The sequence below is a fragment of the Amphiprion ocellaris genome, chromosome 21, assembly GCF_022539595.1.
Source record: "Amphiprion ocellaris isolate individual 3 ecotype Okinawa chromosome 21, ASM2253959v1, whole genome shotgun sequence".
Lineage (NCBI taxonomy): Eukaryota > Metazoa > Chordata > Actinopteri > Pomacentridae > Amphiprion > Amphiprion ocellaris.
Window position 1 is genome coordinate 24,338,683 of NC_072786.1, and position 12,021 is coordinate 24,350,703.

General features: G+C 39.7%; 1 protein-coding gene across 1 annotated transcript in view; it reads right to left on the reverse strand.

The window, feature by feature from the left end:
* nav3 (neuron navigator 3) overlaps positions 1–12,021 on the reverse strand; it is a 534,705-nt gene that overhangs the window by 426,435 nt on the left and 96,249 nt on the right. The window lies entirely within an intron of this gene.

Here is a 12,021-nt window from a genome sequence, read left to right on the forward strand (position 1 = left end):
TTGAGCACAAAAATTGTTTTCTGGAAAGTTTCTGGAAAAAAAAAAAAAAAAACAGCAATAAACTCTGAGTCAACTCTGTTTGGCTGTGGAAATTGTACTCATCCCTCATATTCCCCACCAAGGTGCTGCATCCTACCTCTGCACTGCTCCTGAAAATCAATTGCTTGCGAGAATTATACCCATCTATCCGCCAGAAAACACAAGTAAAAAAAAAATCTTAATTTAAATCTCCAGTTCTAACGCCACTTTCATTCCCCTACAACACAGTAATCCTCAAGAGGCCGAGGCCAAGTTTACGCACAATGTCAGCAGAGACGAAATGTTCTGAATGTGCTTCTTGGTCTCGCCGAGCCACTTTAAAGTTTTTATTTTTTCCTGAAAACAACACTTGAGAATCTGGGAGTAAACAAGAGTGTCAAGTTTTTAAGGAAGATGTTTGAGGTCTGTCAATAATGATGAGGATACCAGGGAGAGACAGCTTGAAAGGCACTTAAGAGCCAAGCAGGGGTTTGATGGGAACATGCGAGTCGTCCTCCATCCTGGGATACACAAAACAGCAGCTCGCAAGGTTAAACCTGTCTGGAGACTAGAAATGCTTCATTTCCGCTACAACATTTGAAAAAGAATACGACACCTGCTCTTGCAAATGCATTAAAGACAACACGATATGTCAGAGGTAAGTTTTAAGGAGAGGAGCATTCATGATGTGCTGTCTGACATACAAGCTCCGGTGGGAAACAAAAACAGTATCTTTCAAAAAAGGTGAAGGTTGTCTGGAAGGAAATAACACAAATTTTGCAAGATTGCAAACAAAAGGTAACAGGTTGCAGCAAAAGTTATTGAATTCATTGGATTAGCTGTCTCAAAACCAAACCGAAAAGAGAGTAAAATATGTGAAAATTATCATGCAAATTGGATATTCTTGGATTAAACTGAAGTTGCTGTTTGGCAGCCGACAGAGAGGAACCAAACTAAATGTTGACTGTGATAAATTACCTCCCTCAAAAATACTTACTGTCGTAGCATACCAAAACGAATAGCTGCCTGGAAGGTGGGGAATAAATCTAAAAGTTAATGGAGTGCTTTGAAAAGTAATGCAAATCATATGCAAGCTGTAGCAAATGAGCTTTAAAATGCAAAAAGATGGGGTTCTTTAATAAAAAAAAAAAAAAAAAAGAAATATTTTGACAGCAAAAGCGATAAAAAACCCCTCAAACCAGACAACATCCCTGATGGACAATGTTTGATCAATGCAAAAAAAAAAAAAAAGCCAAATCCAATTAACCGGTTGTTACTGGAGTGACCTTTCCCTTCATTATCGCTGTTGGCTATCCCCTAGCCTCCTGGGTTTAGTGGCCATAATGGAGGACATTTGAAGAGTGGCCAAATTGAAATCGGTTACGGGTGAGCTGTGGTGTGTGTTCAAAGATAAGGGTTTCATAACTAAGAGAACTAGGTGGAGTCTTTCCTGCAGGGCGATTAATGACATTAGCAGCAGAGCACCTCTCACTGGCTCTGGCTCTGTGTCTGGACGCCCAGGTGCAGTTTGGTTTTACACCATCACGTTTACGAGGGATCGTAATGGGTGGGTGCAGCTCAAAACAAACGGGAGGCCAATTAAATGTAAGGGCTTCCCGGGCAGGCCGCCAGTAAGAGGGCCAACAACTCGTTTTATATACAGCTCCCAGAGGAGAAACACTGGATATTATTTCCTGAATGCAAAAAAAGGCAGCGTTTTTTATTTTTATTTAGGTCAACAGATTTTTATTTTTCCTTTTTTGCAGTTGGAGTGGGTATTATGCCTAAAAAAGAAAAAAAAAACACTTAATTATGGTGCATGTTATTTTATTCCTAAATGTTGAAAAATATAAGATTGGTGAAAAAAACCAATTCAGCAACTGGTTATGGATGAGAAATGACTATTAGTGGCTAATCTAATTAAATTAAAGCATTACTTCATCACATCATTGGAAAAAATCGTACAAAAATACTCTAAAGAAATTACATTTATTCATTTACTATAGTACCCTAATTTACTTACAGATATAAAACAATATGTTTTATCATACCAAGTTCAAGGAAGTGTCCATAAATGGACCAAAAATCCAATGTTAAAACTTAACAATTAATTAATTAACATTTTATGAAAGGTGATGTCACTGTGACACAGAACTCCCAACGACTCTACAGGTCCACAGATGTTTTTTGCTTCATTTGGCTCATTGTGTTGGTTTTACAGCACATTTACTGTTTGGTTCAGTTCCAGCTGCAGGAGCCAGCTGTTTCCAGCTAAATACTTTGATGCACTAGCTGAGCTGCATGCTACCAGCCCAGCTCCTTATGACAAACAGACAAGTTAGCCAGTGCTAACTAGCTTTGCTAATGTTAGGAAAGGGATTCAGATATCTAGCAGCTTTAACTTTCACATGCTTTCCTCAAGGAATCAAAGGGGACCAGAACTATGCTGAATAGATAGTCAATGTTGGATCGCTAAAGTACAAATCTGCACCAAAATAAGACTTTAAAAAACTGAATTCAGTACACCTCTTTGAAGCAAAATATGAAAAAAACTGTGTGAAAACCCCACACTTGCTGAACATGTGTTAGACACTACATTTTACTGAAGTTACCTAAACACCTCAAACACAGGCTATGTTTGACTCCAGCTAGCCAGCTGTGCACAGAGGAGCCTCTAGTCTCCACTTAGTTACCGCAGTGCAGCAACTTAGACATGTGAGATCAAAAATCATTTTGAATACAGGGAAATACAGAGTTCTAATGTGAGATTGACCCAATTTGAAACAGTAACTTATGCTATGATGAGCTATGAGTGCAGGACAAAGTGCATGTGTATGTGTTCATATAACTGTGAGAAGCCAAAATCGTGATTGTGATTAATATTCCAGTAATTGTGCAGCTTGACAATTGATGTTGCATTTCGTCTTTGCAAGTAAATCTTCCTTTCCAGGGTTTCTCTTCTGTTCCTGGCTCATGTTGCGGTGCACATGTGGAGCTTTCATGTCAACAAACTTGTTGTCTTACAAATAAAGCAACAGCAAGAATTATGTTCTATCAGACAGGCGTCTCTTGGAGATCAGTCACGGAAAGTGGGGAAAAAAGGAGGAGTGTGATGTGTTTGAGTTCATTTTCCTGACTTCACATCACACTTATTGCAATGTGTCTAATTTGCAAGATGATACATCGCACAGCCGGAGATGCAAGTGAAGTAATGTTGCTTTATTTCTACTGCATATTTAAATATCCAACTACATGCCAACCTGTTAGCCATGACAGCTATGATCCACTAACTATGTATATGAAGAAAGCAGAGCTGAATTCCAAGTTCTCCAGTCATAAAGTAGACAAAAATGATTAATACAGATTTAAAGTGCAATGTCAACAAGGCTAAAAGCTGTCTTTAAAGCTGAGGTGTTGAACGAGGACACTGAACCTTGTCATCTTCAAGAGAGGCTGTTGAGAGGAAAACTTTAATTGCAAAAAGCCACAATATCTGTAAGAAATGCAGTTTTACAAACAAACAAAAGCAGAAACATATGCTAACTAGAAAAGCACTCAGTGAGCGCAGTACTCAGCCAAGGCTGTTCACTCCCCCATATGACATCAAAAATGCAGCATTTTGTTTTAGAAATGCAACATTAGTTATTGATGATCAGATGTACCCACAAACAAAATGGCCTTGTGCTGAACACAGGTGTGTGTTATGCTTGTGTACGTTATGTACGGAATCATGTGACCTAAATATGTAGCAGGTGGCGGGAATTGATGGACTCGGAAACACCCCCACAATTTAATCAATTGTTCCTTGTATCACTGATGTAGTGTTCACTTGTTGTCATAGTTACAGTGATGCCGTGCTGCTATCTGGCAATGATACAGAAATCTTTAACAAATCCATGGATCCAGACTATAAGCTGCATCACTGCCAAAATCTAACCACTTGGTCCTTGTGTCATTTCTGACCTTCCCTGAAAATTTCATCCAAATCTGTTAGACTGTTTTTGAGTAATGTCGTTAACAGACAGACAGACAGACAGACAAACGCCGATCATCACATAACTCTGCTGTGTTCCTTGACGGAGTAATTACATTAAGTTCCAAATGATTTTACTTCAGAACTGTTTTGAAGTAATAAAACCAAAATCTCACCATGAACGCAGTCCTTAATTACAAAAAATTAAATCTTTACGACTCCAGAACAAAAATGTGTAAAAAGGCCCAATAACTTGCTGCATATACTGCACCTTTCCCTATACATCTTTGCTTTGGTGGAAATGTGCTACATTAGCGTTTTCAAGAAGCCCCATATGGTGGTGGCATAAAACAGGTAGCATCATAACTCCAGGCAATTTAACACAGCATTATATAAACGGAGTAGAGTATACTGCCTGGAAAACGACAGGCACTGGAATCTTCACTGCGTTCCACTAACACTCATCTGGGTGGAAAATCTGCCAAGGACAGATTTCATCCTCCAACAACTGCCAGGTTCACATAGGTATTGGATTTTAAAGATGAAACAGATGCAATGCAAACAGGAATGTGTGTGCAAGTGTGTGTGCTCATGTCATTTAGTATTCAAAGCTTCAAACACCCACCACAGGGATCTGTGTGGAGTAGAGGACTGTAACTAGAGCAACCTGAGAAATGACATCTAAATTCTTTGAGATTATTTTATATCCATTAAGTCTGACATGAAATTACACTCACGATTTCTTTCATAGCATTTTTTTCCTTTTAAAGAACACATTCACATTGTTTATTGACTTAAATCAAGTCTTTAGTTCTCAACAATACACACCAAGTAAAACGTCACTAACTGAGGCTGCTTTTTCTTCATCAGCCTCAAAATGACAATGCAAAATGCTGTCAAGGGAGTTACTGCTGTAGAGTGCAGGGAACTAGAGAGAGCCATCACCCACCGGTCTCCATTCATCCCTTTTGAATGAGAACATGGCTGGGACATGACTAACCTCTGGCGTTGTTAATTAACCACCATTAACATGCTTCACCAGGGCCCCAGCTGTTTCTGAGTGAGCATGAACATCCAGAAGGGCTCTCTGGGGGAAGTGAAGCTGGGAGTGGCAGCTTGTCTGATGTCCTCCATGCCATAGAGGGAGTTCAGGACTCATACACTTTTTATTAGAGTCTTGCATTTCATATTCTCATTTGTTTGTGTGTCAGTGGAACAACTTTGTTTCGTACTCTTAAGTTTCCAAATCAAGAATGTCTCCGGTATTCATTTTTCCATCCTCGTACCAAGGTTCCCACTCTCATTCGGGATTCACTATGACTCTGTTACCAGGATTAATACAGGCTGCAGACAGGCAGAATGGAACGCTAACCAAGCACATTAATAACCACATCATGTAGAGATGGCTTACATGATGAAGGCCAGCCACCCTGGTAATGGGCAGACGTGAGCAGCCAGCCAGGAGGAAGGGACTGACAACTGAACCTCCCCAGCATCCCCACACCCAACCCCCAGCCCTCCCTCACCTCTCCCTGCCTGCCTGTTGTGCTGTTACATCTCATTTTCTCCCGATCCATCTTAGTGACACTGGTGAGCATACGCTCAGGTCGAGGTCAGGGGCGTGTGATGGAATTAGCGTCTTGGGGACGATGGATTACTCGTTTTACCGGCAACAGTGAAGGGCTGAGGGTTGGTTAGCAGGTTACTGATTCACATAAAGGCCAGCCCTATTAAATAAATCAAGAATGTTGATTTGTTTCAATGTTTAACCTAATATATACAATAAATTGCATCAGGGATAGCAATGTCAGCATGTCTGTGAGTGAGCTGGCCCAACCCTTTGTTCCACAGAGACGTATCTCAACAACCCCTGGATGAATTTCCATTATATCTTGTATAGATGTTCATGGTACCGCCCATGATAGGGTCTTCTAATTTTCTAATTTCATCCAGCACCACCAACAGGTTTTTTTTTTCACTTAAACAAGAAAATATCTCAACATCCACTAAATACATTGTCAGGAAATTGGGTTTAGACATTCTTGACGCCCAAAGGATTTGACTATGTATTCTTAACTTTACATCTAACATCAATATTAGAACAAATTTAGAATTTGTCCAATACTTAGATTTATACCCAAATAACTACAATCCCGGAATTCCCTCCTCCACCAGCCTCAGCGGCATTTGAGCTGTACCTTAGCCTGTTCCTATTATGGACTAATTTTGGATACTAGGGTGGACACAATGCAATAAAGTTCTGAGGTAAACCCCTTTTGAAAGACAATGTCAGAATCATTTGTAATACCATTTGAAGCAGAGAGAAATGCAGAGAATCCCCAACAAGAACAAGCACATTATTCAGTCTGCTCACATAAAGGCCCTAGTTGGCCCCTGTGAAGTTCCAACCCTGACCCCTCGCTGTGACACAACTACAAAGCCTCTGTGCTGACCCAAATTAGAAACTAAATAATAGAAAGCAAAGCACACAAAGCTAATCTAACATCAAGCATTTTCACTGCTTGCTGCAGACTGACTATATTCACCATCTGCTTGTTTCACGCTTGTGGTGGCATTACAGATGTGTGGACACCAGTCTGAAAGAAGACAGCTTGTCAAGACGAGTGTTAATAACATGGGAAGTTGATCATCTGATGGGACCAAAGGTGCTGGTAAAAATTAGAGTTTAATGACTTACGCTCAAAAGGTGTGAAGTGTAGCTTTAAACCTAGCTTTGCTCTGTGCCCTTTTCTCCAGGGACTCCAAGGCCAAAGGTTCTCCAGTAGTTCCAGACTCTCACACACTGTCTAACCTGCTGCCTGGATTTCTGGAAGCTTAGATGCACTTTATATATTGTACTGAGTAAGATCGAAAATTTACTGTTGGGGTAATTTATTATTGATGCTAACTTCTCCCATCTGCTATGTTAAATGGTATCTGGGTAAAATGTGATTCTCTTCATTGCAATTGGCTCTAAAGGTCTAGAGGATCTTTTTATAGGGATTATATCTCTGCAGGTTCGTCAACATATGACTCGTAAGATTTTAGAGACATACACAACCATTCAAAAGTTTGGGGTCATTTAGAAATGTCCTTATTTTTTAAAGAGAAGCCTTTTTTTCAAAAAAGATAACATTAAATGAATCAGAAATACAGACTAGACATTGTTAATGTGGTAAATGACTATTCTAGCTGGAAGCAGCTGATTTTTAATGGAATATCTCCATAGGGATACAGAGGAACATTTCCAGCAACCATCACTCCTGTGTTCTAATGCTACATTGTGTTAGCTAATGGTGTTGAAAGGATCATTGATGATTAGAAAACTCTTGTGCAGTGATGTTAGCACATGAATAAAAGTGTGAGTTTTCATGGAAAACATAAATTGTCTGGGTGACCCCAGACTTTTGAATGGTAGTGTATGTTTTTTTTGGAGGTGTTGAGCATTGGTATTTTTGTATTTAATGTAGATAACTTTGGGTTATGTTGATGATTGTGACTACAGAATGTTGTTAGTTGAGGAGTTATAGCGACTCCCTATTTAAGATGGCTTCTCTTTGTAGCAAAACATTAACCTGAGGAAGTTCTAGCACTGAAATGTTGTGAATAAGTGTATTGTTTCATGTTAGACAGCATATACAAGCTTTCGGAAGTTCTTCACTCCTACTACTACTGTTACTACTCTACCATAGGATTTTCTCAACCCTTTCCTACGCACCTGTCTCAGAAATAGATGTGCAAAGAGGATCTTTGTCTTGAACCAGGCTAAAGGTACTGCACTTCAAAGTCAAGGTTTCAAGGTAGGAATAGAGCAAAACAATCTGCACTGCTTGTAGTATGACAGTTTAAGTGTGTACAAGACAAAGTAATCCTACATCACTCCCTATTCTATTTCTAAACACAATGCATCACTACAGACCCTCAAAACCAGAGGAGCTGCTTGGAGACCAAACAAAAACAGAAAATGTTTGCCAATTGTGAAGCTTGAACAAAAAACAGGGAGATTTTTGCAGGACAAGCACATACCTTCAATTAACACCTCACAGTTTGGTCCTGATTGGCAGTCCTGACTGAGCAATACCTGAAATCCATCCAGTCAAGCCATAATGCAGCACTTATCACCTTCCCTCAAAAGGCTTTTCCCACTTGACTTTTAGTTGAGGAAGTTGTTTGCAACTGTGGCTTAGTTTTGTGTTGAGTTCACAACATATCTGAAAATTAAACAACAAAAAACTGCATAATGCAGGCCCTTAATGCACATTTACACCTGTGCCTGGCAGCTAAGTGACTGCTCAGAGGATTTCCACTGGCTGTTTGTGGATGCAGTGTGAGCTGGAGCTGCTAGGCAACAGTGCTGGAATGGCTTCTTTTATATGCCTCTTTGTTGAAAACAAAATGTTACACAGGAAGATAAAATACATTTAACTGGCTTACATCTTAGCCAGTGTTATCCTGATTTACTTGGAGTGAGTGCAACCAGACTGAGCTTCAGGGAAAGCAACAATAAGAAGAATCAATACCATTGTGTGCTAATATGGGCAAAGATAGGATTAAAGAATGAAGAGAAGCAAAGAAAGGGGATTAACAGGAACTGTGCAAGGAGGTAACGGGGGTAATTTGTCTTCCCTTATATTTTTCCATCACAATAGCATAATAGGGGGGAAATATGGGATGGGAGGGGTGTGATTCATGGGGGAAGGAGGCTGTGAAGACCACTAGAACATATTAAAATGGTTGATCCGCCAGTCTGCTATGCAAAGGCTAATTCTCAATGCGGCTTGCATCCCAATCCTTCCCTCTCCAAAGACTCTGATGGGACCTTAATGCATGGATAATACTGGCAACTATCCCTGTGTAGAAATGCACACACATGAGATAAATATAAATTGGCTCCCTTGGTGAGAAATTGCTAAGTGCAATGCAAAGTTAACATGATGCGACACTGAGGCGGAGGAAATCATATTATTTGCGTTAATTCCTTCAATGATGGTGCAGTGCATTAGCAAAGACGTTAAATTATGGGCCAGATTATGCACTCCCTTTACTTAATGAAGAGGAAAATGGAAAACTGCCTGTGCATTAAGGAGATCGTTTTTACAGTTAACTGGTAATGAAAGCTGGTTTGGGTTACATACCAGGGCTACTTCACCGAATGCAACAGAACGCAATAGGAGGGGGAAAAAACAAGCAATTTCCTGTAAGAACAAATTAAGTCATGTATCTGAAAACCTTTAATGACAGGGCGGAGTAAAACTGCAAGTTAATTAGTCCGCCATTGGAACATGGAATAAAGTCAGAAATGTTGACAAAGAAGTAATTACACACAAACCATCACTGACGTAATGCAGACGGGCTCTTTTTTCCACTATTCCCCCAGAGTCACAGGGAAACAACAATAAATAAGAAGAGCTAATAAAAGCTACATCAAGAGGATTAGAGCTATTATGAATAATTTAAAATGCAGCTTGAATACCTTCTGGAGGAAGGGGTCTTACTGGAGTCTCTCTGAGCCATTCAGGCTCATGTGGCTCTCCTGCAGAACAAACAGCACCATTAAAGCTCAACTCGCATATGTGTATTTACAAAGTCACCATGATTTTAAAGCTCAGTGGGACCTCTTGCTTCAACTTAACCTCCATTTAGACGTGTCTTAGAAATCACCTTTTTCCTGTGTTTATGGTTGATTTGCTAACTGCTGATTTCCCCCCCTTGACTGTTGCATTGCCGCATTATAATTTATGTGCTGGCTTGCGATAAAACAATTTCAAATCAATATATATATATTAGCTGTGTGATAGGCCACAAACCGAGGTCGCTGTAATTGCAAAATGAGCTCCTCAAAAGCAATCAATCACCCTGCAGGTTTATTTTGTTACAGTGACCAGCTCCCAGAATCCCTCTGTTATCTAATACAATGAGAGCTTACAGAGGTAGCTACAGTCAGAATCCTCCCTTAAGTATTTAATCTGTCTATTATTCTGTCTGTAGCACTACAGGCAAGTCTTTAGTGTTTCACCACAAGCAACAAGAAAATTATGTAATCCGATACATGTGTATTTGGCTGTGCAACTTGCCCTGAAGCAACGGCAAGCATTAACTGTGAAGTCACATCAATTGTATTCTTCTGACATACGCTACACATGGATCCATTTCAATTTGGGCCTCAAGGCCCTTTGACGTCCTTTAACACAGAAAACCACTTGTCTTGGGAGATTGTGAAGCATTATCACATTGGCTGTCACTCGAGACACAACAGCCAATCAATACAGGAGACCAGGCCATGTGGAAGCTGCATGATATGTTTCATGACGGCCAGGTTGGATGACGGGAAATTGGATGGCTGGGTTCATGTGCTTGGCCAAACATTCGGTTAAAAAATGAAATGTTTGACTGCCAAAGGCTGCATGGACATCCATGTATGCACCATGTAAGACCTGTTTTCCATCCTGTTTTGTCCTTGACAGGAAAATGCTAATTTTCCAGCGAGTGCTAGAGGTGCAGCCTGAGGAATGGTATTATGGTAACAGCCATTGGTCAGTCCTCCCACTACACAATGGATTGCAATGAAATTTTAAGGATTTTTATGGTACCAGAGACTGAATTTTATTGGCTCTGTTGTTAACCTCAAGTATTGTACCCAAGTATGAACTTGAGGAATATGCAGTTGAATTCTTCTATTTTAAATTTTAACTTCTACTTATATGGGAACCTCCAGGGTTGAAAAAATTAAGCAGTTTTTGGCAGGAACTGCAGTTCCTTGGATGGCTACTTGAGGCTGGGACCAAAGGCAAGTGAGTCCCCATAGTCCCCAACATGTTAACATGGTCAGGCTCAATATTATATTTAACTCAACCTGTTTAAATCGTCTTAAGACCTAAAGTTATGTATGACTAAGAATGTGGCCACTTTAAGTGACAGGTAGTTTCCATCAAAGGACAGTCCTGCCTCAGATCCCTTAGTGCTCCACGTTCTTTCTCATTTTTAAATTAGCCAGGATTTAGAAAGTGTCAGGTATTGCCAAGATGGCAACAGCCGAAGCCACCACCCTCTGCTCTAAAACTGCTCTTAAATATACCTATAGATGAATTAACCAGGTAATGGAAAAAAGTAATCAGCAGATAAGTCCATAATGAAAATAATCATTTGTTGCAGCTGAATACAGGTAGTTCAAAATGAGCTCCACCTCAACCGGCAACAACAACAAAATCCCGCTTTTGCATTAATTCATGAGTAAAAAATAATGTCATGATATGACATGTAACTACATAATAACCCCAATGGAAAATTTTGTACATCGAATACATTTTGTCCTAAAATTTTCAATTAAATAGCATTTTCAATGCAGCACATTACCTTGTGACAGATTACTTTTACATTGTGAAATATTAGCACTTTTACTTAAGGTTGTGAATATTTGCTCTGCCACTAGAAATAAAATTCAGAATCAATTTGTCTTTGGTGATTCTGTGATGCTTCCTTTAGCACCACAATGGGGTTGATATTTGTGGTTTTGCATAAAATGTCTTCACAACCATTGGATGAATTGGCAAGAAATCTGGGAAGCACATTTGTGAAACCCTGTAACTTGTTTTCTGAACTATCAGCAGGTAAAAATGCTGTGGTTTATGACTGAAAAGTTAATACAAAAGCAACAATGGTAACTGTGTTAAACATTACCGTCTAAACATTAGGAATGTGAACATGCTAACAGTAGCTGCAGTATCTTCATATTGCTGCAATTTGGGTGCAGTTCTGTTGTGATTTTAAGGAGGAATTTAACTATAAAGATGGATGGCTGGCCTTTATGGAACAAAATCCTTTAACTATTCATTCAGAATGCCAGGAGTTCTACCCTGCTGACATGAGCCAAGACAGATTCTGATGTTTTCCATGTGGTATCAACCCCCTAATAAAGCAGCAGGATCTGGAGCCCGACCTACCAGGGAGAAATCAATATTGCAAAGCAAAATATCTTTGGCTCCCATGGGAGAGTGGTCAATGAGCCAAAAATATCTGTAGGTGAAACTAAA